The 25,817-nt window shown below is 43.1% G+C and overlaps 1 protein-coding gene and 1 long non-coding RNA gene across 13 annotated transcripts in view; both read left to right on the forward strand.

The window, feature by feature from the left end:
• Window positions 1-25,817, forward strand: part of TMEM164 (transmembrane protein 164) — a 214,739-nt gene that overhangs the window by 20,641 nt on the left and 168,281 nt on the right. The gene's annotated exons all lie outside the window — the stretch shown is intronic.
• Window positions 15,065-22,631, forward strand: LOC146394740 (uncharacterized). Its single transcript, XR_014835530.1, has 2 exons — window positions 15,065-17,480; window positions 18,047-22,631. It is a non-coding gene; the product is annotated as an uncharacterized LOC146394740 (long non-coding RNA).

Below are 25,817 nucleotides of genomic sequence, written 5' to 3' on the forward strand. Positions count from 1 at the left end.
TTCCCAGAGCAGGGATAAAACCTGGGCCACTAGGGAATTCCCTTTAGCGTAGCATTTGGGGCAACTACCATCACTCAGTCAGTCAGCACATAGACCAGGTGTGGCAAATAGATAAAACCCTTTAATGAAAGCCTGAAGTCCTTAATGATAGGATTCAGGATCTTCTATGATCTTGGTTTCACCCTTTCGTCCAGCTTTGTCCTCTAGAACATTCTTCCGTATGTGCTCCGATGCAGCCACATGGACCATGAGCTTCCATGCTGCTCTGGGTTGATACTTTGTCATGTTGTACCCTCAGTCAGAAATACTTTTCTCTTCCTGTCCAGACGTCAGTCAGCATTCAAGGCTCAGCCTAAACATCCTCTCTTGTGAAGCTTTCTTCAAACCTTCATGCCAGATTTAGCCATTCTTGTCTATTTTAGCATTTTCTCCTGCCTCGTATTACATAATTGTTTATGTCTGTCCCCCACTCCTTAGTTTGTGTGTTCCGTGGATGCAAGGCCTATGTTTTATTAAGTTTTCTATCACTCAGCATCTAGTACGTACTAGACACCTAATTAAAAAAAATTGAGTCTAGTTCATTCCCTTTGTTTCTCAGATGAGGAAACAGAGGCCTGAAGGAAAGGGTCAGGCATTCATTTGGGGATTTGTTGAGACAGATGTTTGAGGCTGGAATGATGAACAGCAGGCAATTGAGATGTGGTTGGGCTGGCAACGGATTTAGGAAGCATTCACTGAGAAAAGGTGGAGGGGGAGAAGACGCAAACACGCAAGCCAGGAGAGAGAAAGAAGAAAAAGAGTCTGAAACCGCCTGCTTTTGGGGGCAGAGGAAAAGACTCAGTGAAGCAGAGGTGCAGACACTCAAGAGAGGACGGAGTTTCAGGAAGCAGGTCCTCTGTGTCACGTGAGATAAACAGGTTGAGACCAAGGCACAGTGAGAAAAGCCAGTTGGAATCAGTGAGTACAGGCTGGTCCTGTGAAGCCGTCCACCCACTTCTAGTCACCCTTGAAATGTTCCTGTGTGAAGGGTTGTGTGCAGGGATATGAGGCTTCCGAGAACATTGGGAAATGGCCCACCAGTGGCAGAATGGTCAGTCTGGCCAGTGGAGTGTTGTGCACCTCTTAAAAGGGAGTTTGGGGAGTTCTTACTGTGGCGCAGTGGAAATGAATCTGACTAGTATGCATGAGGATGCGAGTTCTATCCCTGGCCTCCCTCAGTGGGTTAAGGATCTGGTGTTGCCGTGAGCCGTGGTGTAGGTTGCAGACACAGCTCGAATCCCGCATTGCTGTGGCTGTGGTGTAGGATGGCAGCTGTAGCTCTGATTAGACCCTAACCTGGGAATCTCCATATGCCGAGGGTGCAGCCCTTAAAAAAAAAAAAAAAAAAAAGCAGAAAAAGGCAACAAAATAAATAAAAGGGAGGCTGATCTCTGTATTCCCTTTGCAAGATTTTTTTTTTTGCTATTTATTTTTTAGTGTATAGTTTATATATTTTTTGAATGATTTTTATTTTTTCCATGATAGTTGGTTTACCCCTTGAGGGATATCCATAATATATTGTTAACAATAAAAAAGATAAGCTGCAGAACAGTATGTATGCTAGGAACCCATTTCCTAAGAAAACAGAGAAGCCCTTTTATATGTGCGTGTTTATGAGCATGCTGTAACAGGCTCGAAGGTGCGCCAAATACTGTTTACTCCTAAGGGATTAGGGAGAAGGTGGACACCCTCATTTTATACTTAACCCATTTCTGTATTGTTTAAATTTGATGTAAGTACACATATCTTTAGTAATTAAGAAGAAATATTTTTGTAAGGAAACAAAGGAGGTGATTGGCAGCCTGGGAGAACAGTTTCAGTAGAAAAGAGTCAGTGGATGGGGAGTTCCGGTCGTGGCACAGTGGTTAACGAATCCCACTAGAAACTATGAGGTTGCAGGTTCAATCCCTGCCCTTGCTCAGTGGGCTAAGGATCCGGCGTTTCCGTGAGCTGTGGTGTAGGTTGCAGATATGGCTCGGATCCCGCATTGCTGTGGCTCTGGTGTAGGCTGGCGGCTACAGCTCCAATTGGACCCCTAACCTGGGGACCTCCATATGCCATGGGAGCGGCCCTAGAGAAGGCAAAAAAAAAAAAAAAAAAAAGACAAAAAAGAGTCAATGAATGAAGGAAGCCATCTCTGGCAACTGAGAAAACATCATGTGTTTGGGAGACTGTGCCCACAAGGCCCTTGCTGCCCATGCGGCTGGTGGGGGTGAGGCAGGGGCACCGAGAGATGGATGCTAGAACGAGGCAGCTACCCCACGGCCAGGAGGTTCAGCTGAAAGGGGAAGGATTAAGTAGCAGAGTAGCAAGGTGGCCAAGAGGCAGGCAGAGGCTGATTAAGAAGGAATTACAAAAGCAAAGAGGGTGTGTGTTTCTATGAGAGGGACTGAACCACAGAGGGAGTGGAGAACACTCACAGCTCTAAGGAAACATCCGTATGAGGCAGAGAGTAACGCAGTTGAGATGGGACAAATGAAACATCGATTTATTTATTTATTTATGGCCATGCCTGCAGCATGCGGAAATTCCCCAGGCCTGGGAGCAAACCTGCATCACAGCAGTAACCTGAGCCACAGCAGTGACAAGGCCAGGCCCTTAACCCACTGAGCCACCAGGGAACTCCCAAGCATCACTTTTAGGAGTAGAGGAGCTTCCCCCCAAAGGGTGACATCTCAGGCCTGTTAAGCCCCCGATAAAGAGAATGGGTGGGGCAGAGGCTGGACCAGCTAATTGCCATCTCCGACTAGCTGAGGGTTAAGTAAGCCCCGCTTTGTTTAAGTTTGGGTTGCCAAACATGTTTTGCCAGTGGCAGAGTTATCTTAATGGCCTCTGAGTTATCTCGGGACCTATCAGTAAGTTTGGGACCGGAGGTGGGGGTGAAGAAGGCAGGAGTCCTCAACCTGCAGCATTTAAAAAATACCAATACCGGTTCCCCTCACCTCATTCTTATCTCATTGGCTGGGCTGGGGCCTGGGCATCACCATTCTTTCAGGTTCCTCAAGTGGTTCTGATCTGCAACTAGGATTAGAAACCCCTAGCGTCGGAGACTGGATAAATTTAAGTGTTCTGAGCCGAAACTGGCCCTTGTAAGCTTGTGTGCGTGTGTGTTTAACAATATTTCACTACGCATATTTCCTCCTGTGTATTCATTCCCAAAGCCTATGGGTACGCAGTAAAGTGCCCATCCTGTTGTGTGCTAGTTAATTGTTAGCCTATCAGGAGAGACCGAAGATGTAAGATATAGGGAGTTCCTCAATAATAATAGTAGCTGCACTTACTGGGCCTTGCAAGGGGCTGGTTAACTGACTTGCCCTGAGTCATAAACCTGGTAGGACAGGTGCCAGCCACAGACCGAGGTCTGCCCCTTTTCCAGAGCAGAGCGCCTGGCACCTAGGTGTTCAATCCTTGTCACATGAAGTGACAAGGAGCTTTGTTTTCTTGTGCAATGTGCTTTATTAAAAGCCTGGGACTGCTAAAATCTGACATACTCGAAAAGTCTGCAGGGAGAGAGACTTGCGGAGAACTGGCATGTGAAAAGCTTATGACATGCCAGGCACTGTGTGGCGAATCTCTATCACTGGACATTTGTTATGCAGTTGCTCTGAGCTGACCATCATAGTTGGGACTGTGAGATACACAAGAAATATCAGAGATGGTTTCTCCTCCCCCAGGGAGCTTATTGTCAAGGCTCGTTTATAGTCTAATTATTGCATTTTTTTATGTGGAGAACTTAGAACAGGAAAATGCTAGAGGTCAGAGGGCCTTTCGAATTCCTGTAGTTCAAGGCCTTCATATCGCAGCTACAGAAAGAAGCCCGGAGCAGGAAGCTATTTGCCCAAGGTCAGACCACTTGGCGGGCTGGGCTGCATCCCTTTGAAGTCCTGTTACACTGTTCTGTTGATCAGTTGAAGGACAAGTGGACCTGATGGCCCACATCTCAAAACTTTAACAGGAATTCCACTTTGTGCTTTTTGCTCCCGGCTTCCTTCTTCTTTTTTTTTTTTTTAACTTTTTTATTATAGTTGATTCACAGTGTTCTGTCAATTTACACTGTACAGCAGTGACCAAGTTATTTATATATATGTGTATATATATATATACACATATACACATTTTTCCCCCCAACCAGCTTCCTTCTGATTGAGGGAGGGGGGTGGTATATTTTAGTCTTTCTTAAAACCTAGCCTGGGGAGGACCAGCACTGGTTACCACAGGTCCAAGAGGCCTAAAGGTGCGTAATTTCCTGTTACTGAAACAGTCACTGACTCTAACCCCTCGCTGTCTAATTATGGCACTTTTTCTACTTTTAGTAAGGGATTTCTCATGCTTAGTGTGCTTATGTCTCTTCTGCCTCAGTCACTCCATAGCCAGTTTCTTCTTTTTTTTTCTTTTTTTTTTTGCTTTTTTGGGGCTGCATCTGTGACATGTGGAAGTTCCCAGGCTAGGAGTCGAATTGGAGCTGCAGCTGCTGGCCTATGCTACAGCTCATGGCAACACCAGATCCTTAACCCACTGATTGAAGCCAGGGATTGAACCCACATCCTCCCGGATACTACTTGGGTTTGTTTCTGCTGAGCCACAACGGGAACTCCCAGTGGTTTCTTCTTTTAAACTTTTGTGAAACTTATTTCAGAGGTAGGAGGTACCCAGAGTTAGAGATGGGCCTGAGAAGGAGTGCGGTGGGCCAGGTTCCCAGTGGTGCCAGCATCAGGCTGGTTCTTTGAGAAATTCAGTTGCAAGTCTGCGGCTTTCTCTGAAAAGGCAGGTGTAATTCAAGGTAGAGATTCTGGGTTGCTCTTCCATGAGCCCCTTTGCCCCACAGACAGGATTTAGGGAGCTGTGACAGCCTTCTGGTATGCCAGGTTGTGGTAATAGCCACACCTAATATTTCTTGAACACCTAACCATGTGCCAGGCACCCTGTGTGCCTTCAGTGCTGTTACGGACATTCCCATTTTACAGATGATCATAACAAGATTCAGAGAGGTTATGTAACACGCCCACGGTCACACAGCTAGAAAGTGGCCATGCTGATAATGACAGCTAGGTCTGGCTGACTCCAAGGCTGGTGTTGTTAACTTTTAGGCGAATAGAGCTTGTCACTTCAAGAGATTACTCATTATATTCTTTGTAAGTGAATCGGCATTGAAGATGAAGAACAGTCTGCCCATTTCCTGCAAGCCCATTTAAAGATCTAGTCAGAAGGGAAGGGTCCTGGAGTTCTCTTCGTGGCTCATTGGTTAACGAATCCCACCTAGTATACATGAGGACGCAGGTTCCATCCCTGGCCTCGCTCAGTGGGTTAAGGATCCAGTGTTGCCGTGAGCTGTGGTATAGGTCACAGACACGGCTCAGATCCTGCGTAGGCCAGCAGCTACAGTTCTGATTCTACCCCTAGCCTGGGAACCTCCGTATGCCGTGGGTGTGGCCCTGAAAAGCAAAAAATAAAAAAAAGAAGGGAAGAGTACTGCGTAGACTTTGTTCCACTGTGGGACAGACTGTATTGGAAGACTGGCCAGTCACCAGCAATGCAGGGTCAAGTAAGTCACCTCCCTTCTCTGGGATTCACTTCCCGCACCTGTAAATGAGACAGTTGGATCAGATGATGTCTAAGATCCCTCCCTCCCAGTGGAGACACTGGTGACTCTTTGGTTCATTTCTCACTTCCTGGCAGAATGGAAAAAAGTCAAGGGACTGGATAAGGGACAAAATGCATCAGAAACGTGGGGAGAATCGATCGCATGGCACTCCCAGGAGCTTCCTGGATGGGTCAGCTCACCTCACATGGCTTGAGCATGCTTAGGCTCTGTTTTTCCTCAGAAATTTAGAAAGAAAACCTTTCAGTACAGTTAGCTCCTTACCACATCAAGAGAACTAGCTTTCAGGACTTCCCCAGTGGTGCAGTGGGTTAAGGATCCATTGTTGTTGCTGCGGTGGCTCTGGTCACTGCTGTGGTGTGGGTTTGATCCCTGGCCAGGGAACTTCCACATGCCATGGGCATGGCCAAAAAACCCCCCAGCTTTCTTAAAGTGGCTATATTTAATTTCAGGCCTTAATAGTCTCTAAAAGTATTTCTAAAGATCAAATAAAGATGGAACGATTACAGGGCACTTAAATATAGGGTGCTCATATTTTATTGCTCTGTGTTTGAATGACTAGAATTTGAGTTCTGGTTTGCAAGAAAGCTTTGGGAGACAGTAGTTTCTAGAAGAGAAGCCATCTAAACAGCAAGTTGTACATGTAACTTTTATCTCCCTTCAGAGTTTAAGAGCAGGTAGATATATAACTAGGTCTAATGTAATTGACCTTTCATTTATCTGCTTTGTCCTCAAAAATCATCTTGTATTCAAGAACCCTTAAGGTTAATAATCAATAAAACCTATGTAATGCTGCATATGAATGGTAGCTTTGATCTGAAAAGTATTCTTAGGTTACTGTTGGGGTGTGTTGGCCTGTGTGTTCTTGAACTTGGAGGCTCTCATTTTGGATCAGACAGGGCGCTGAGGGGCTGCCCCCAAAGCCAGGCTCTTGTCTCCTCTTTTGCCCGTTCACGTTAGATACTGCCATTAGGAAGAACAAAAGCATTTCCATGAAGACAGGAAGGAGAAGCCCTGACAGTTGGGCTATGATGACAGTGGTGCTTGGTGCATGGTCAGAGCAGCACAAATGTTAGTCTTTTGCTCACTGGTCCCAGGTCAAAGACCTTGGGATATTTATCACTTGTGGACATCAAGTCTGTTAGCCTGGCGGTGTCGCCATCCAGGAGTTGGCATCCAAACCCAAGCTGTAAGCACATCCTGTTCTTTAGCCACCAACCCGATTTTACCTTGTTCTCATGTAGGTCTGCATAAGCTCATAGGAGTGTATGTTCCGGCCATGAATATCCTGGTTTTCAGAACAAAAAGTGGGTGAAATGAGGCCACCCAGTGGCAGTATTTCTGTGGGTTTTTTTTTTTTTTTTTTTTAAATATTGCTTAGTCATGCCACGAAATGGCAGCACCATTTTCTCTGGCTACATCATAAACACTGACTTGGATACCCTGCTGGTTTGCTGATTTTCAGTCTTCTGATCACATAATGTGTGTTCGCATTCCCATTGAGTTTTGGCCTCTGGTCTCAGAAGGACAATTGAAGTCCATAGCTTCATACACATGGTACCCTCTTCTCTCCTTTATTTCTTCCTCTTCTAACCTGGGATAGGACTTTGCAGACAAATCGGGGTTTGAAGCTAATTTCTGTCACTCATGAACTCTGTGCTTGAAGTCGCCTAATCACTGTCGCATTTGTCAAATGGGGCTACGAATTCTATCTGTGTCATCCAGTTATAGAGAGAATTCGAATGAGTGAATCTTGCTGAAGCCCTGAGAAAAGCACGTGGAACGCTATAGGTGCTCAGAACAATATGAGTGACTCTCTTCCTCCTTGCCTCCAAGAAGTGGAACCAGTCACAAACCACAGCCTTTCTCCACATATCTCTAGAAGCTCTCCTGGCATTAGTCCACCCTAAGGGGCTGATGTTTGCCTAGTCCTTTGATGTTGAAGAGTGGCCGTCAAGAACTCTGGCGTTCCTCCTCCCACGAAGCTTGGAGTTGTTGACTTTCACTGCCAGTTAAAGACGTGGTGAGACTGGGGCGGAAATCTCCAGAGAAAAGATGTGTGCCTTTGCTAATTGTGCTGTAGGCAGCAGGGTGTGTGGTAATGAGCCACGCGTTGGATGTGGGAGTTGGCCGCCCATCCTAAGGGAGAACATGGGTGAGTTTCATTGGCTCCTGGAACAGGTGGCTCCCTGAGTTTTTACCCTTGAGAGGTCTTGGAGTCCAATAGTTTGAACCTCGGGGCTCTTGATAATAGGCCTCTTAACTGCTTCTTCACAGTAATAGTAATGGCTCCCATTTATTTAGCTCTTACTTTGTTCCAGGCACCCGGTCTAAGTGCTTTACCTGTATTAACTCATTTAATCCTCATAAGAATTCTAGAAGGTCGGGCACAGAACAACTACATAGCTTGCCAATAGTCTCACAGCTGGTGGTGGAGCTGGGTTTAGAAGCCAGGGAGTCTGACACCAGATCCAGGGCCTTTACCCTGCAAAGTCTCTGCAGTTTTTTTCCCTCTCTATTTTTCAACTTAGAGGTTGTAATTAATTGACAGTTGCTGTCCAGAAATACAGTTGATTTTTTTTTGTTCCTTATTTTTGTACCCAGCAACATTGCTAAATGCTTTAAAATTAATTACAATTAACGTTTTCTGAAGATTCTTTAGGGTTTTCTCTCTGTTAATCATAAATCCGTTAACTAATGAGACTTTCGTCTCTTCCTTTGCAGTTCTTTTATTTTTAATATCATTTTCTTGCCATACTGTTCTGGTGAAGGCCTCTATAGTATTTAATAGAAGTGGTAATAGTGGCTGCCCTTGTGTTGTTCCCTATCTGAATGGTATGTCACCATTAAGTATGATGTTTGCTGTAAATTTCCTGGTCGATATCTTGTTATCAGACTGTAGACGTTTCCTTTCAATTCTGAGTTTAAGGTGCTTTTTGTTTAGTCGTGAGTGGCTGTTCTTTTTAAAATTTTTTATTAAAGCATAGTTGATTTACGGCGTTGTGCCAGTTGGCTGTTGCTTTTTATCAAAGGCTTTTTCATCTGTTGAGATGATCATATTGCTTTTGTTCTTTAATCTTTCAAGGCACCAAATTACATTTATTTTCTAATATGAAACCAACTTTGCATTCCTGAAATCAAATCACCTTGATTATGATGTATTATTATCTTTCTTATTCCTGGGTATGGTTTGCTAGTAGTTGATTTTTCCAGCTGTGTTCATGAATGAATCTGGCTCTGATTTTCCTTTCTCATACTTTCCCTGTCAAGTTTTGTTATTTCTTTCTTTCTTTCTTTTTCTTTTTTTTTTTGATCTTTTGTCCTTTTAGGGCCGCACACACGGCATATGGAGGTTCCCAGGCTAGGGCTCTAATCAGAGCTGTAGCCACCAGCCTACCCAGAGCCACAGCAACTCGGGATCTGAGCTGCATCTGTGACCTACACCACAGCTCACAGCAACGCCAAATCCTTAACCCGCTGAGCGAGGCCAGGGATCGAACCCGCAACCTCATGGTTCCTAGTCGGATTCGTTAACCACTGCGCCACGACGGGAACTCCAAGTTTTGGTATTTCTGCTAGCTTCCTCAAGTGGATTGGAATAGTTGGCATGCGTTTGGAGTTATTTGTTGCTCGAATGCTTGCTGGAACTTGTCAGGGCTTTGGTATCTTCCTGTGGGAAGATTTTGGACTACTGATTCAATTTCTTTCGTTATAGGAATTTTCAAGTATTCCATTTCTTCACCGTTGGTAGTTTGTTTTTTATAGGAGTATGACCATTAGGTCTGAATTTGCATGTTTATTGGTTTAAAATTGTTAATAGCCCCTTAACTATGGAAACTCAAGATATTAGGATGATAACTCTGGAGTTCCTTGGTGACTCAGTGGCCTAAGGATCTGGTGTTGACCCTGCTGTGGCTCAGATTGCTTCTGTGGCATGGGTTTGATCCCTAGCCTGGGGATTTCTGCATGCTATGGGTGCGGCCAAAAAAGGTAAATAAAGATAACCTCCTTTTCATTCATGATATTACTTGTTTACAAAAAAAATCAGTCTCACCAAAAGTGTATAAGTTTTATTTATTTCGCCATGCCCTTGGCATGCAGGGGTTCCTGGGCCAGGGAATCAAGCCTGAGCCACAGCAGTGACAATGCCGAGTTCTTAACCACTAGGCCACCAAGGAACTCCTATTTATCTTTTATAGGAAACAATCTGGGCTTTGTTAATCCTTTCTTTACTATGTTAGTCTTCTATTTTGTTAATTTTTGCTCATTAAAAAAAAATTGCTGGAGTTCCCGTTGTGGCTCAGTGGGTTAAGAAACTGACACAGTGTCCCTGAGGATGTGAGTTCAATCCCTGGCCTCCCTCAGTGAGCTAAGGATCTGGCATTGCTGTGAACTGTGGTGTAGGTTGCAGGTGCAGCTCGGATCCCGTGTTGCTGTGGCTCTGGCGTAGGCCGGAGGCTACAGCTCTGATTAGACCCCTAGCCTTGGAAGCTCCATATGCTGAGGGTGCAGCCCTAAAATAGCAAAAAAAAAAAAAGGGGGGGGTTCTAAACATTTCAAAAGTTATGTTGTTGTTGATGTCTAGCTTAACAACACTGTGATCAGAGAATGTGATCTCTGTGGTCTGTTTCTTTGAAATTTGTTGAGACTTGCCTCATGGCCCAGCATGAGGCCAGTATCCAGTAGATCGACCTTGTTAATTTGCTGCTCTTGGAAAATCTTACCCAATTTTTCCTGTTTGTTATTTGTTGGGAGAGTTGTTAAAATTTACTGCCACAAAAGTGGTTTATCTATTTCTTCTTTTAGTTCTGTCAACTTTTACTTTATATATTTTGAAGCGATGTTATTGGGGTTAGTAAGTTACTTTCTGCATTTCTTTGTTATGCGCATTGATCGAATGCTCAATATAGGCGTTCCCATTGCAACTTAGCCTGTAGATAGATTAATAAGGGTGACTTGGTGAAAGCAAAAGCATCCCTCTAGGTGGGCTGGGTAAATTGGATTTTGAGCTCCCGGGAAGAAACACATTTAAAATCAGAATGGCACCTTCCCAGTGATAGCATTAAATTCTTAAAGCAATTTGACTTTGCCAAACAAAATTAACACCCTCGTATCCTCAAGTGCCAGAGGCTTCTGTCATCATTAAAACAGTTTTGAAAGCTGTATTCCTTTCGGGTTGGGCGAGAGGTTGGGAAGGAGAGCTTTAGTTCTCCTCTTGGGCCTTATAGGTATTACTATTGGTTGGTCAGACATGTTTCAGGCCCTTAGGCACAGTACTTCTTATTGCCTAGCATTTTCTGTGGGACCTGGCTCCAATCCCGTTCCCTCTCTGCCTTTTAGTGTCAGTGGCTATAATTATGTGGGTAGTATTTATCCACCTTCCACCTGACAGGGGTGAGGTGTGCAGAAATTGAGATAATAGTTGCATAGGGATTCTAAATAATTAATCAGCTCCTCCGCTCACTCTGCAGACAGAAAATAAAGTCTGTGGGAGGCAAGTGCTCACGAGGACCAAGCGACAGAAATGATGGCAGCGACTACACCTTTTATTAGATTTTTCGAGTAGAATCAGACCACATGAAGCTGGAAGTCGTACAGAGAGACAAATTACATTTGGTCACATTTCGGTGGGAATGGAACTTTTCAGCTCCAGCTCTCGAGCCGGTGTGGTTCTGTGAAATCTCATTTTCAGGCTCTGTTAGGGCAGCCCCTGATTCTGAATATTTTCGAAATAGGCACTCTGAACTGGTCCTCTTCGCGAACGCCTCTTTCCCTCCCAGAGCATTTCAAAGAAAGGCGAGCAGGTGAGCCAGTTAGGACCAGCTTTTATTATTATTATTATTATTATTATTATTTTTATGGCAGCACCTGCAGCATATGGAAGTTCCCGGGCCAGAGACTGAATCTGAGCCACAGCTGTGACCTGCCTTGCAGCTGCGGCAACACCGGATCCTTGACCCAGTGTGCCAGGCCAGGGATTGAACCTGTGCCTCTGCATCAGTCTGAGTCATTGCAGTTGGATCCTTAACCCTCTGTGCCACAGTGGGAACCCCCTATTATTATTTTTTGATTATTGAAGTAACGTGCTTGCAAATAAAAAAAACCTTAAAAATAGAGGGATATGTAAAGAAAAAGTGAAATTTCCTGGATGTCCATGTCCTCAACCCCATACTTTTCTTTTTAAAAGACTTTGGCTAATGTCAAAGAATCTCTCCTCCCTACCCTCTGGCTCTTGCCAATTTGCTTTTGTTACTGAAGTTTAGTGCAAAAGAAATTCCAACCTAATGGGGGGCTCTAGCTTCTATAGAATACAACCGCATGAAAGAAAGGTCAGGGTTTGAAAGAACTGGATTTGGAAACACCAGTTATTCATTTTTATTGAAAAAGGGATAGGAGTTCTCGTTGCGGTTCAGTGGTTAATGAACCTGACTAGTATCCATGAGGATGCCAGTTCAATTCCTGGCCCCACTCAGTGGGTTAAGGATCCAGCATTGCCGTGAGCTGTGGTGTAGGTCGCAGATGCAGCTTGGGTCTGGCGTTGCTGTGGCTCTGGGTGTAGGCCGGCAGCTGAGGTCAGATTCGACCCCTAGCCTGGGAACCTCCATATGCCGTGGGTGTGGCCCTAAAAAGATTAAAAGAAAAAAGGGGGGGGTAGAGAAGCGGAACTTCACCTTGGAGAGATCAGAACAAGTGTAACTTACTACCAATGTGCACAGTTAAGTAACCTGTTCTATGTAAGGAATTGAAGAACCATATAAGTAAGCATCATCTAGCACTGCCTCATACAATAAAGTGGGTGACAGCACTGTATAAACTGTAAAGCTGGGTAATAATGCAAAGGATCATTGTCATCATGACTGGGGAGATGGGCTGTCACCCAGTGACTTAGCCGTGATATGCTTCCAGGCAATTCCACAAGGGTCCTATAAGCCCCTTTCCTGTACAGGTGCTAGAAAGTGCCATAGAAATCTAGTCTCCTGATGACTGTAAAAGCCAGGCAGCTAAATGTAATAAGACATTTGTCAAGAAGATGGAAGATAATGACCAATTTTTGGTAGACAGATAGTTGTCTGTAGAAACAAAGCCTGTATTGAACTATTTTGGAGTGGGAAGAAGCATTGCTATGACAACAAATTACTTATATTTGATTTAGAAGGAGGAGAGCAGTTCGGCTTAATGGTTCAGAAAGCTCATGAGAACAATTGTTGGCACTGGGTATAAGTTAAAATATAAAATGTTAAGTATGATCCGTTAAATACTTGAGCACCTCAGTGCCTTCTATGTCTTCTCTCTCTTGAACCAATAAAATACAACACAAATCAATTTTGCTAAAACAGCTAGAAGAGTTACATGCAAATTGTTCTGTTTTATAAGGTGCCCCCAATGAAATTCACAGCTTTAATTCACTGAAATCCAAAAAAGTATCACGAGTCTAAAAGGAAAAAAAAAAAACAAACAAAAAACCCCCCAAAAAAACCCAAACCCAAACCCAAACCCAGAGACCTATTTGCCGTGTTTTCATTCCATCCAGACCTGAAATTATGGTAGTTTGGAGTTTCTCGTTCTGTAGATGATTAATCTTTGTGACTGGTAGTGTGTTTATTTGAAACAAACAAACAAACTAGACTTCAGACCATTTGCATCCATTTACTGTGCTCATTCCTGAGAGAATGAGTAAACAGTGGTGTGTATGAACTGGTTGCTTGCAGTGCAGCTGGGGAAGTGGGCCTGAGGCAGGTGGTTGAAGGCGTGGGGAACCTGGAGAAGGCCTGTGAACAGGAGACTGTCTCTTTGAGAAACAGCTCTTTCTTCTTTTGAAGGATAAAACCACATGGACTGTATTCCCTGGAGTTAGGATTGAGGGCCTTAACCAGATTCTAAGGGTGGATAGATGTAGGGACTCCTCGAGAGCTCTTGGGACAGAAGCATCTAATAATTGATTGCAGTGATAATTCTCTGTTCTCACCTTTTGCCCCTTTCCCTGCCCCTCCTCCCCCTTGACCCAATGTCATCTCCCTATGCCCTCCTAGAATCGAAAAGTAGGAGACCGCCAAAACACTTGCAAGGTGAAGGACTGACATCATGAAGACAGGATTGCCCCCCTAAACAGCCTCTCCAGGCCAGAGTCACACATTTGCACATGACTTCCCCTTTCTTTGGAGGAAAAAATTTAATTGGTCATTACTACAGGGAGGAGACCATTTCATAGGGTTTATTCCAAGGAGGAAGTTTGAAAACAGTAACATAAGTTAACCTTCCCCTTCCAATGAGTGTCCCAGAGACATAGCTGTTGATGAGTCACAAACTTTGCCTGGCATGCACTTTAAATTCCATCCTCTTAAGTGATCTGATGTTCTGTTCACAGAACTAGTCGACATCATGTCGGATCATGTCCCATCCTTCTCAGAAACTTCTAGTACCCCCAATTCCTTCGAGAATAAAATCTCAAGTTGTGGGAATTCCCTTGTGGTGCAGCAGGTTAAGGATCCAGCGTTGTTGCTGCTGTGGCTTGGGTCGCTGCTGTGGCCCAGGTTTCAATCCCTGGCCCAGGAACTTCCACATACCATGGGTGTGGCCAAAAAAAAAAAAAAATTGTTAGCTGGCTTCTGGTGGCCTTTCATGATGTGGAAATAGACCTTTTAGAAAAAGATTTACAAAATAATACATGTTCTTTATATAGAAGATTTGGAAAATAGAAGGATTGGCAACCTTTTTATGTAAAGGGCCAGAGAGTAAATAATTTTGTCTTTGTCACTGTTGCTCAACTCTGCCATCACAGCACAGAATCAGTCTCAGGGACAGTACAGAAATGAACATGTGTGTTTGTGTTCTGATAAAATTTTATATAGAAATTTGTGGGTCAGATTTGGTTTATAGGCCATAGTTTGCTGAGCCCTGGTATAGAGAAGAAAAATCACCCATAATCAGAGTGTTAACATTTTTGCTTATTTCCCATTTTTATTAATATTTCACATGGTTGTGACTATATATTGTATCCAACCAAACTCATATCCTGATTCTTTTTCACATTAGATTCACATAAACATTTTCCATGTCATTGAAAACTTGTCAGAAGTATAATTCTTAATGGCTATATAATACTCCATCTTATAACTAGGTCATAATTTACCTAATCATCCTCTTACTTTCTGTTATAAATAATATTGCAGAAAACTGCTTTGTGCATAAATCTCCATATTTCAGATTATTTTGTAGGCCACTTTCCTTGAAGTGGAATCATTGGGTCAGGGGATATGAATGTTTTTAAAGAGCTTAATATGGGCTTTTCAAAAAAGTAGTACCTATTTACATTCCCACCAGCAGGGTCAAAGAGAATCTGTTCCATCTCGTTTTAGCCAAATCGTATTCTCACTAAAGCAAAATCTGTGACAATGGCGTCTAAGTTAATGTATTCTTTGATTATTAGGGTGCTGGGGAAAATTTTAAAAGATCATTGATTAGCCGTCATATTTCTTTCTTTTTTTTTTTTTTCTTTTTTTCTTTTTAGGGCTACACCCTCGGCACACGGAAGTTCCCAGGATAGGGGTCGAGTTGGAGCTGTAGCCGCTGGCCACAGCCACAGGCACAGCCTCAGCAACACAGGGATTCTTAACCCAATGAGCGAGGCCAGGGATCGAACCCACATCCTCATGGGTACCAGTTGGGTTTGTTACTGCTGAGCCACAACGGGAACTCCCTAGCTGTCATGTTCCTTATTTGCCTCGCTCAGTCGTTAAAAACACCCTGGGCCCTAATTTGCTCCCCTTTTCACTTACAGTTTTCACCTTTCATCCTTTGAGTTCCTTGTCAAAATTCTACTCATCCTTTAGGGCCCGATCCAGATCTGAAATCATCTCCCTGTCCATGCAGTCCTCCTTGTTCCTCCCACTCATTTGATCTCTGTCCCATAGCCCCTCTCTGATGGCCTTTATCCGTTTCTGCCTCGTTCTGTAGTTTTATGTAAATAGACTTTCTCTCCAGGGTAGGGACTGGGTCATGTTCTCCATGGTGGCTCCCAGAACCAAGCAAAGAGCTCGGTATACAGAGGCCTGACTAATCCTTCGTGGAAGGGCTCCTGAAGTCTGCTGCATATGACAGAAAATGAGATATTGTCATTACTTGTGCTGTTTATGGGGCTTGTTGGGATCTGTGATAAGAATGCTTTCCTGGTTACTTAAGATGGGCTGTATCTATAAGTCCAGTGTATTCCCTTTTGTCAAATCTGGCTCTTCATGTTTTCTAAGTGATGGTAAATAGCAACTTTAGCACACATTAGGCTGCTCCTCTCTTGCATGTGTAGTGTAGTACAGCACTATCCAGTGGAAGTTTCTATGATGATGGAAATGTTTTCTATTTCTACTTGTTACCAGAAGGTTAACAAATAGGCACTAGCCGCATGTGGCTACTGTGCACTTGACATGTGGTTACTGCATTTGAGGAACTGATCTTTTTCATTTTCTTTTATTTTATTTTTGGCCACAACCACGGCATGTGGAAGTTCACGGGCCAGGGATCAAATCTGAGCCACAGCTGCGGCAACGCCGGATCCTTAACCTGCTGTTCTGGGCCAGGGATCAAACCCACGCTGCCACAGAGACAAGCCAGATCCTTAATCCATTGCACCACAGGGGGAACTCCCATTTTACTTAATTTTAAATAACTTGACATTGCAGTAGCCATGTGTAGTAGTGGCTATCATAAGGGCCAGTGCAGGATCATACAGAATATTTAAAGGTGCAGTCCCCCTTTTTTTGTATGGCTAAGAGAAGCTCGGTATTTAGAGTCATCGACACTAACGTTGACATTGTGGCTGCCTAGAGTTTTGGAGAGGCAGCTCAGATCCGGGTAGTACTGTGGAGAGAGAGGAGGCTGTGAGTTTGGTTCAACATGGAAATTGCCTACAAGTGGGAAATCTTGCATTGGGAGAGAAGAGGGAGGTAGTGTCAGATTGGTACATTGGAGTCAGAGCGCAGCCAGCAGGATTATCCAGAGGAGACATTTGGATTTGTTGAGGGTCAGTGATAGGGATCCATTAACAATTCATGAGCAGACAGAGAGACGGAAGAGAGACGCGCAAGCTACTGGGAGAGGATGTGAGTGAGCAGCCCCTCCTTTAAGGGCTAGGGCTGGGCAGTTGTGATTCATCAGCTCCATCAAGACCCAGCCCCATCAGAAAACACAAATGATTTATTTTTGCATTAGCTTCCAGTTATTGTGTGCCTTCCTGTGGCTCAGATCCACGCCAGCGTCAAGCGCCGAAGGCTCAGAGTTGGGAAGTGGGAGAGAGAGGCTGCCTGGGTGAGGGGTAACAGGCTGGTCACCCTTACTTAGTGCCTGCTGTGGCCCTGGTGTCTTGCAAGGTGTGTCTTGATTGGCTCCTTGATCTTCAAAAAGTCAGGAGCCCACCGATTCTGTTCCCACTGGATTGCTTCTGTTAAGGCCCAGTGGAAATTCTCTCTCTCTCTCTCTTTTTTTTTTTGTTAGAATGTTTTTAATCTCATTGCTTCCCCATCACACCCCACCCCACCGCTTTCCACTTAGGTTGAATGTTTCTATTTCTTCCTTCTATCTGCTTCTTACTGCCCCACCCTGTCCCTTATTATTACCTTGCTTGTATTTTTATAACCTTGTCCTGACCTTAGCACACAGGCATAATAATTGAGTGTCACTGTCCTAAAGATCTGTCTCTGACTCAATTTTAGGAAAAGGAAAAACACTTTCAAATGAACTGAGCCGCTCTTCACATTCCCCTTTGGGGGCAGCAAAGGCAGCTGCCGTACCTTCCTCTGATTTACCTGGACTCCCAACCTCCAGACCCAGCCTGGCCCAGGGAGACAGCCTAGTTCAGAAATGGAGTTCCCGTCGTGGCACAGTGGTTAACGAATCCGACTAGGAACCATGAGGTTGCGGGTTCCATCCCTGGCCTCACCCAGTAGGTTAAGGATCCGGCGTTGCCATGAGCTGGGGTGTAGGTCGAAGAGGCGGCTCGGATCCCCTGTTGCTGTGGCTCTGGCGTAGGCCTGCGGTTACAGCTCCGATAGGACCCCTAGCCTGTGAACCTCCGTATGCCTCGGGTGTGGCCCTAGAAAAGGAAAAAAGACAAAAAAAAAAAAAAAACAAACCCCCCCCCCCCAAAAAAAAACATGCTCCCTTTGGGGAAAAGGTGTTTTAGTCTTTCTTTCTTCTGATTTTTTTTTTTTTTTTGTCTTTTCTAGGACCGCTCCCGCGGCACATGGAGGTTCCCAGGTTAGGTGTCAAATCGGAGCTGTAGCCGCTGGCCTACACCACAGCCACAGCAACGTGGGATCCAAGCCATGTTTGCGACCCACACCACAGCTCACGGCAGCGTTGGATCCTTAACCCACTGGGTGAGGCCAGGGATGGAACCCGCAACCTCATGGTTCCTAGTCAGATTCGTTAACCACTGCGCCATGATGGGAACTCCCAAAGGTATTGTAGTAAGATCAAACCCAGAAGCCTTCAGAAACCATTGCTGAGCGGGCCCTGCAGACGTCTGGCAGAGTGCCTGTCCGCATCACTCACGCACACAGGGACTAGTTGCTGAGAGAAAAGGCGGCCCTGGGTGAGCCTCAGCTCACTTCCAGCTCTTGCGATACAGCTGGAATAACTGTGAGTAACACTCCCCTTGGAGTAAAGCAGCTTCCTCATAATTGCCCGATTAAAGGAAAGAGAAAAGATCGCGTCTTGAGTTACCGGTGGGGGGAAGGGCAAATTTTAAAAAGAAAGAAAGGAAAAAAAAAGGCTACTTAAGCTGCACAATTTAAAACTTTTTGCAAAATGAAGATCTTCCAGTGGTTTCTATCCCGATCACAGAGGTGGTATAGTTTAAAGGTGAAGAGCCTGGATTTTTGCAACACAAATGTACTGAGCATGTATTATCTGCCAATAATTCTGCTCTGTACTGGAATCTGACATTGGTGGGTTAGAATTTGGGTTCTGCCAGTTGTTAAATATTTGAGCCTTGAGCCTGGATGAGTTTCTTTTCTTTTCTTTCTTTCTATTTTTGATTTTTAGGGCTGCACCCACGGCATATAGAGGTTCCCAGCCTAGGGGTCTAATTGGAGCTGTAGCAGCCACAGCAACGCAGCATCTGAGCTGTGTCTGCGACCTACAGCTCACGGCAATGCTGTATCCTTAACCCACTGAGCAGGGCCAGGGATCGAACCTGCAACCTCATGGTTTCTAGTCAGATTCGTTTCTGCTGGGCCACGACAGGAACTCCCATGGATGAGTTTCTGAACTTTCCTTTATCTGCCTCTAAAATGGGAGTAGCAATGCTGACCTTGTATGGTTCTTAGAAGGATTAGAGAGTATTTGTCCAGTATGGTTGCTGGGACCTAGTAAGGACTCAGTAAGGGATAACGCGTTATTATTAAGGCATCCGTTTCTGTTGGTAACAACCGTAAGGTTAAGCCTTGTTGGTCCAACTTTGCCTCCTCCTTCAGCATGCTGGCTTTTGCCTTTCAGAAGCTACACACCCGCAGCATAAAAGACATTGCATGTGATGGATTTAGTAAGAAAGATTTTCTTTATGGAAAGGTTTCTAGGTACCAGATGACTGAGGAAAGCTCTTGAAGCTACCTTCACTAAGGAAAGTGCATGTGTCTCTTTTAAGTAGAGTTTTGTCTGGATATATGCCCAAGAGTGGGATTGTGGGGTCATATGGAAGTTCTATGTGTAGATTTCTAAGGTATCTCCAAACTGTTCTCCATAGTGGCTGTACCAGTTTACATTCCCACCAGCAGTGCAGGAGGGTTCCCTTTTCTCCACAACCCCTCCAGCACTTGTTATTTGTGGACTTATTAATGAGGGCCATTGTGACTGGTGTGAGGTGGTATCTCGTGGTTGTTTTGATTTGCATTTCTCTTATAATCAGCGATGTTGAGCATTTTTTCATGTGTTTGTTGGCCATCTGTATATCTTCCTTGGAGAACAGTCTATTCAGGTCTTTTGCCCATTTTTCCATTGGTTGATTGGCTTTTTTGCTGTTGGGTTGTATAAGTTGCTTATATATTCTAGAGATTAAGCCCTTGTCCGTTGCATCATTTGAAACTATTTTCTGGCATTCTGTAAGGTGTCTTTTTGTTTGCTTTTGGGTTTCCTTTGCTGTGCAAAAGCTTTTCAGTTTGTTTTTTTTAGTTTTTTAAAATGATTTTTATTTTTTCCATTCTAGTTGGTTTACAGCGTTGTCAATTTCCACTATACAGCAAAGTGACCCAGTCATACATATATATTCTTTTTCTCACATTATCCTCCATCGTGTTCCATCACAAGTGATTAGATATGGTTCCCTGTGCTACATAGCAGGATCAGATTGCTTATCCACTCCAGATGCAATAGTTTTCATCTATTAACCCCAGGCTCCCAGTCCATCCCACTCCCTCCTCCGCCCCCTTGGCAACCACAAATCTGTTCTCTATGCCCATGAATTTCTTTTCTGTGAAAACGTTCATTTGTTATATCATATGGTATTTGTCTTTCTCTTTCTGACTTAATTCACTTGGTATGAGAGTCTCTAGTTCCATCCATGTTGCTGCAAATGGCATTATTTTGTTCTTTTTTATGGCTGAGTAGTATTCCACTGTGTATATATACCACATCTTCTTAATCCATTCATCTGTCTTTGGACATTTAGGTTGTTTCCATGTCTTGGCTATTGTGAATAGTGCTGCAGTGAACATACAGGTGCATGTGTCTTTTTCAAGGAATGTTTTGTCCAGATATATGTCTAAGAGTGGGATAGCTGCGTCGTATGGTAGTTCTACGTTTAGTTTTCTGAGGTACCCCCATACTGTTTTCCATAGTGGTTGTACCAATTTACATTCCCACCAATGGTGTAGGAGGGTTCCCTTTTCTCCACACCCTCTCCAGCATTTGTTATTTGTTGTAGCCACAACTCTTGAGTTCTGTTGGAATGAGGGTTCCCAGCAGCCTTTTCCTATATGTATTTTAAGGGGTTGTTTAGCATCGCTTCATGATGACAGAACACAGGGTAATGTGATTTAAAAAAAGAAAGAGGAATGGAATGAATCCTTTACTTGTTTACTTCTGCTGGTCTTTGCCTTCTCTTGTTTCACTGAACCTCCCTCACCCTGTGCTCACCCATCCTCTGAGGTTACCTGCTGGTTGGGCTCATAATCATGTTGCCTTTGAGGCTAGAAGACATACCCGAAAACCGATATTTGCATCCTAACGTTCAGCTCGATTTAAAGAGATGCTACTTAAATGTCAGCTTTTTATTTTTCATGGATTCATATGGTAGTTTGACCTTCTGGATAAAATACCTAGGCGAGCAGCGGATTAAATGGGAAATCTTTCTGTGAAACAAATTCGTATAATAGTATTACCTCGTATGACAGATGGTAACTAGACTTACCATGCTGATCATTTTATGATGTATCAAAATATTGAATCCCTATGTTGTACAATTGAAACTAATATAATATTATAAGTCAGTTATACTTGAATTAAAAAAAAAGCAGTAGTATTACCTTGTAAATAAGTAACAAACATGAACGGCTTCCATCCCTTCACTTCTGCTAGCCCATACAGCCTGAATGAGAAAGTGGATCTTTTTTTTTTTTTTTGTTAGCTTTTTAGGGCCACACCCACAGCACATGGAAGTTTCCAGGCTAAGGCTCGAATTTGGAGCCAGCCGTACGCCATAGCTCCCAGCAACACCGGATCCCTGACCTACTGAGTGAGGCCAGGGATCAAATCCACATCCTCATGGATACTCGTTGGGCTCATTACCGCTGAGCCACAACAGGAACTCCTGGAAAGTAGATCATTTTTGAAGTAAGTTAACAAAATCAGACACGCCCCCGATTGTACAGAAGTCCCCAAAATATTTGTTGCAGGTTGATCTAATAGGCCAGTTTGGTTGTCCACAGTTCCTCGAATCTATTTTGGTGCATATCATTGAGAGCCAGTAGTTAGAATTAGGTGGCATAGAGGCGGGTGAGGGCTCTTAATGATTTCCTTTCCCCCACCAGTATATTACAGTGAAAGCAGTTCAGATCAAATTCTCCCACACAAACATTTATTAATAATCAGGCACAAAACAGTCATACCACCTGATCTGTAGGCCCAGAGACTTTCCATCTCTTATTGTTGCCAACCACTATCTGGTGTGAAAGGTTCACTGGAAGTGGACGTGACAATATTCTAACCATGGGATTTGGCTTATCATCTAATTAAAGGGCACATCCAAATCCTCCATTAAGTGTTTGAACCAAAGACTTGTTGGGACTCTTGAGCCTAATGTGTCATTCCTGAGAGGTGGAGGACATTGGGCCAACTGAGTCTTCTATCCAATTTATGCAAGGGTGGGAGTGCCAGAATATTTCTAACTGATCCACTTGTCTTGAACACCAAGTTCCCCAATGAAATGTCATTTCTAGAATCCATTGCTGTAATTAACAAAGCATTTGAAGGATTTCATAGCTGAGGCATTTGAGTGTGGCTTGAAGTATGTTTTATAGATACTTTTTAGGATAGAGGTCACCCTTGAGTTTTGAAAAATGCATGCACCATAATCAAAATAGAGAAATGCTCTCATCACCCCCCTGAAATCCCCCATGACTTTCTTGTCTAAAGAAAAGCTTTATTATATGATATCACTTATATCTGGAATCTAATATATGGCACAAATGAACCTTTCCACAGAAAAGAAACTCATGGACTTGGAGAATAGACTTGTGGTTGCCAAGAGGGAATGGGGAGGGAGTGGGATGGACTGGGAGTCTGGGGTTAGTAGATGCAATTATTGCCTTTGGAATGGAAAAACAATGAGGTCCTGCTGGATAGCACAGGGAACTGTATCTCGTCACTTGTGACAGAACATGATGGAGGATAATGTGAGAAAAACAATGTATATACATATGTATGACTGGGTCACTTTGCTGTGTGGTAGAAAATTGACAGCACTGCAAACCAACGATAATGGAAAAAATAAAAATCATTATAAAAATTTTAAAAAAGCTTTGAGGTAGAATTTATATAATTTATATATATACAACTCACCCATTTTAAGTATATAGTCAGTGATTTTCAGTATATTATATTATTCATTTTTAAATAGATATGTGAAACAAAGTTTGCCATTTTAGCTCTCTTTATGTGTACAATTCAACGGCACTAATTATGTTCACCATGTTAGGCCACCATCACCTCTATTTCCAAAACTTTTTCATCACCCTAAATATAAACTCTGTACCCCTTAAGCATTAAGTAGTAACTCCCTATTCCCCCACCGCCAGCCCCTGTGAATCACGTTCTATTTTCTGACTCTGAACATGTGTGTCTTGCTACCTCGTGTAAGTGGAATATAATATTAGTTCTTTTTGTGTCTGGCTTATTTCACTTAGCACAATGTTTTCAAGGTTCACCCATGTTGTAACATATGTCATTCCTTTTTAAGGCTGAACAATGTTCTATTTTCTGGATACATCACATTTGGTTCATTTATTCATCTGTGGACACTTGGGTTGTTTCCCTTTGACCTCTGTGAATAACGCTGTGATGAACATTGACTTAACAAGTATCTGTTCCGTCTCTGTCTTCAATTCTGTGAAGTATATACCTAGGAGTAGAAGTGTTGGGTCACGTGGTAAATCTTATGTTTAGCTTTTTGAGGAACTGCAGAACTATTCCACAGCAACCGAGCCCTTTTAATGTATAAAGGTTGCAATTTCTCCACATTCTTGCCAGCACTTATTTCTCATTTAAAAAATTATAGTCTTCCTAATAGGTATGAAGTTGTATCTCACTGTTGTTTTGTGTTGCATTTCCCTAATTTCTAATGACGTGCTCATTGGCCATTTGTATTTTCTTTGGAGAAATAACTGTTCAAGTCCTTTGCTCATTTTTTTTTTTTTTAAACTGGATAGTTTGGGTTTTTGTTGTTGTTGAGTTCTTTTTTTGAAACAAGTTTCTTTGGACATAAAAAGTTTTGTATTGTCATTTGGATGATACAACCTACTGACGTACACATGGAATCTTTATAAAAATTGGACACACGATAGACCATAAAGCAAACCTCAGAAAATTTCAAAAAAATGCTAGGAGTCAGATTATGATCTCAGACCACAATGAAAAGTGTTATAAATCAAATGGAAAAAGATAAATTAAAAAGAAATTGCAATTGGGAGTTCCCACTGTGGCTCAGCTGGTTAAGAACCCAACTAAGGATCCGTGAGGATGTGGGTTTGATCCCTGGCCTCGGTGAGTGGGTTAAGGATCTGGCATTGCTGTAAGCTGTGGCATAGGTTGCAGATGCGGCTGGATCCTGCATTGTTGAGGCTGTGGCATAGGCCCAGCTCTGATTGGACCCCTAGCCTGGGAACTTCCATATGCTGTTGTGGTGTGGCCCTAAAAAGACAAAAAAAAAAAAAAAAAAAAAAAGACATTGTAATATATTTGGAATTCTATAAACATAAATATAATTCTAAATAGCACATTGGTTGAAAAAGAAAATAGACGTTTTAAAAATTATTTAAAACTAATCATAATGAAATGCTGCAAATTAAACTGTTATTGGATTCTTCACCTGGGGCTTTTTTGTGTTTTTAAATCTTTTTATGGCTGCACCTATGGCTAGAGGTTGAATTGCAGCTTTAGCTACTGGCCTATACCACAGCCATGGCCACCTACTCTGCAACTTGTGGCAATGCTGGCTCCTTAACCCACTGAGCGAGGCCACAGATCAAACCTACCTCCTCATGGACACTATGTTGGGTTCTTAACCCATTGAGCCACAATGGGATTTTAGCTATTAGATAATCACTTGTGGAGTATATATTCTTTTTTATGTTTTATTAAAGTATAGTTGATTTACAATGTTGTGCCAGTTTATGCAATACAGCAAAGCAACTCAGTCATATACACAGTTTTTTAAAAAATATTATCTTTCATTATAGTCTATGACAAGAGACTGGATATATTTTCCTATGCTATACAGTATAGGACATCACTGCTTATCCATTCTAAATGTAATGGTTTGCATATACCAACCCCAAACTCCCCATCCACCCCACTTCCTCTTCCCTCCCCCTTGGTAGCCACGTCCATGAGTCTGTTTCTGTTTTGTAGATACAGTCGTTTGTGCCATATTTTAGATTCCACGTATAAGTGGTATCATATGGTATTTGTCTTTCTCTTTCTGACTACTTAATATGAGAATCTCTAGTTGCATCCATGTTACTCCAAATGACATTATTTCATTCTTTTTATGGCTGAATAGTATTCCATTGTGTATATGTACCATGTCTTCTTAATCCATTCATCTATCAATGGACATTTAGGTTGTTTCCATGTCCTGGCTATTGTGAATAGTGCTGCGATGAACAAGGAGTGCATGTATATTTTTCAGTTACAGTTTTGGCCGGATATATGCCCAGGAGTGGGATTGCTGGCTCATATTTGGTTTTCTGAGGAACCTCCATTACTGTTTTCTATAGTGATTGTACCTGGAGTACGTGTTCTTAATTAGAGTTCTTAAGATGTTAATTAACAGCGATGTTCTGGTAAACATTGAAAGCCCTGAGTTATAGCATTTGCCAATTTGCATGGTCCATTTCAAGCTACGATCTGTCTTCACTAAAGTAACACAGGAGTTGGGAAGCGATCACAGCATCAACTCTTGCTAGCCAGCGCTGCTGGGTTTCCAGCACAGCAGTAAATGTTAACTAACTGCCCTACAGTGTAGAAAACTAATATACACACGTACCGCAGTATCTATGCTGAATGTGTCTGAAATTGTAGACAGTATAACTAAAAGTAAGTGAAAATGATTTTTAATTACCTACCATTTGTTGAGCACATCATATGCTAGACATGTTCCAAGTGTTTGATACTTAGCCATCAACAGAGGAGGAAACTTGAAACAAGTTAGGAGTAGGCTGAGACTTGAACCTGAACTCCAGAGCCACTGCGTTTGACCTCTGTGCCACACTGCCTTCTGTCTTATTATTCATGGAATTTACTTACTGAGCGTTGACACCCATAAATAGAGTGAATGGCTTTCTTCTAACCTGGAGACACTTCTGTGTTACTCTTTGCCCTCCAGCCTCTCCAGAACCTACAGATTAGAAGTGAAAACCCAAGTCGTGTTGGTACTACCTATCCGTGAACTACTGTAGAGGGTTAAAAACCTCCT

This window comes from Sus scrofa, chromosome X, assembly GCF_054392235.1.
Source record: "Sus scrofa isolate SSC_HxYL_T2T_F1_AM1 chromosome X, Sscrofa_HxYL_maternal_Yorkshire_Landrace_v2.0, whole genome shotgun sequence".
NCBI classification, from domain to species: Eukaryota; Metazoa; Chordata; class Mammalia; order Artiodactyla; family Suidae; genus Sus; species Sus scrofa.